Source organism: Bos indicus x Bos taurus, chromosome 16, assembly GCF_003369695.1.
Source record: "Bos indicus x Bos taurus breed Angus x Brahman F1 hybrid chromosome 16, Bos_hybrid_MaternalHap_v2.0, whole genome shotgun sequence".
NCBI classification, from domain to species: Eukaryota; Metazoa; Chordata; class Mammalia; order Artiodactyla; family Bovidae; genus Bos; species Bos indicus x Bos taurus.
This window is the reverse complement of record NC_040091.1, coordinates 16,465,238-16,467,663: the sequence shown is the minus strand read 5'-3', so window position 1 is coordinate 16,467,663 and position 2,426 is coordinate 16,465,238. Positions and strand designations below refer to the sequence as shown.

The 2,426-nt window shown below is 33.7% G+C and overlaps 1 non-coding gene across 1 annotated transcript; it reads left to right on the top strand.

Annotated features, from left to right (window-relative positions):
- Positions 1 to 351: 351 nt before the first annotated feature.
- On the top strand, positions 352 to 459 carry LOC113907124. The gene has a single exon (XR_003515111.1). It is a non-coding gene; the product is annotated as a U6 spliceosomal RNA (small nuclear RNA).
- The last annotated feature ends 1,967 nt before the right edge of the window (positions 460 to 2,426 follow it).

Here is a 2,426-nt window from a genome sequence, read left to right as displayed (position 1 = left end):
GAAAAATAAGGTCATGGACATTAGTAACCATATTACACAATAAAAATGAACAGCATAATTTGACAAAAATAAATAGGAAAAACTTGAAATATAGGCTAAATTAGTGAGTTATATGGACAAAAAAAGACTCACCTTCTAGACAATGTACATAAACACAAAAATAAACAAATGGGACCTAATTAAACTTAAAGTTTTTGCACAGCAAAGGAAATAAGGTGAAAAGCAGCCCTCAAAATGGGAGAAAGTCATAGCAAATGAAACAACTGACAATAATTTATTTCCTAACTATACAAGTAGCACATGCAACTCAATACCAGTGAAACAAACAACCCAATCAAAAAGTGGGAAAGAGTGTTCACTTCATCAACACATGTACTAAAATTGAAACAATACAGAGAAGATTACCATGGCCCCAAGCACAAGAATGACAAGCAAATTTGTGAAGTGTTCCATAATTAAAAAAAAAAAAAGTGGCAAAGTGACTTAAATAGATACTTATCCAAAGAATACATACAGATAGCTAATAAACACGAAAAGATGCTTAATATAGCTCGCTATTAGCAAAATGCAAATCAAAACTACAATAAGGTATCCCTTCACACTAGTCAGAATGGCCATCATCAAAAATGTCTACAAACAATAAAGGCTGCAGATAGTGTAAAGTAAAGGGAACCCTCTTGCAATATTGGTGGGAATGTAAACTGACATAGCCACTATGGAAGACAGTATGGAGATCCCTTAAAACCTAGGAATAAAACCACCATATGACCCAGCAACGCCATTACTAGGCATATACCCTTAGGAAACCAAAATTGAAAAACACACATGTACTACAAAATTCATTGCAGCACTAGTTACCATAGCTAGGACATGGGAGCAACCTAGATGACTATCAACAGATGAATGGATAAAGAAATGCTGGTACATATATGCAATGGAATATTAAACTCAGTCATGAAAAGGATTGCATTTGAGTCAGTTCTGATGAGGTGGATGGACCTAGAGTCTATAATACAGAGTGAAGTAAATCAGAAAGAGAAAAACAGTATCATATACTAGTGCTACTAATGCATATATATGGAATTTAGAAAGATGGTACTGATAAAATTATTTGCAGGGCAGCAATGGATACACAGACTTAAGGACACAGTGTGGAGGAGGGAGGAAGGAGAGGGTAGGATCTATGAAGAGAGTATCATGGAAACACACATCACCGTATTTAAGACAGATAGCCAATGGGAATTTGCTATTTGACTCAGTGAACTCAAACCAGGGCTCTGTAACAACCTGGAGGAGTGGGATGGGGAGGCAGTTTCAAGAGGGAGGGGCCATATGTATATCTATGGCTGATTTATGTTGATATTTGGCAGAAACCAACACAATATTGTAAAGAAATTATCCTTCAATTAAAAATAAATAAATTAAAATTTAAATAAAAGAAAAAAGCAAGGATACAACATCAGTCCTGTATGCTTTGGAATTCAGGTGTGATTTAAACAAGTGTTGGACAAAGGAGAAAATGAACTGCTTTGAGTTAGAAAAGGTTGGAAATGAAATAAACAAAAAACATGTTGGATTTATATGAGGATAAATAATAGTAAAATCTAATAAATCAGGGAAGAATGCTGACTATGAAGACAGAGCCATACATGACCTTGAGCAAATGCACAATAGTTGTAAAAAACAAGGAACAATTAAATTAAACATGTGTCAACTGAGTGACTGTTTTGTGCCAAACATTTCACTAGGTTCAGAGTTTAGATTGATGAATGAAAAAATCCATACTCTCCAAGGGGTAGAAATCTAAACCATGAGCTAAAGAAGTAAATCACCAATTACCAAACAGCAGGATAAATGCTTACACAAATTCAGTAGTTGCTTAGGAGCCATAGAAGAAAGTGCATACCTCCACAAGTAGGCTTAAGTATATATGATTGTATATTTCTATTTATATTAATTCATTGTCCTACAGTTAGCATTAAATTATAATTTTTCTAAGGCTTTTGGTATTTGGAGCTTACATTACTTAGGATAACAGAATATGTCAGAATATTTGGCATTACAGTAAGTGTTTAGTGTATACCAAAGATGTAAATGATTTTAAAGAAGAGATACCAGAAAAAAGAGGGGGTTGGAGAACAAAAGGAGAAAGAAAAAATAAGAGAATATGTAGTGCACTCAACAGAGTATAAAATGTAGCTAAAATAAATAGGACCTTGATATTTATGCCTTCCTGCTATTCTGTAATAACTCATAATATTTACTGATAAATTAAATCATTTATCCATGCATACACATGCAGATTGTACATGGGTATGCCTGTATATGTGCATGCATGTACCCATGCTGACATACATATATAATACTCCATTCATTCATTAGTCTGTTACCAATTTACTGATACATTCAAACATTTATTCATAGAA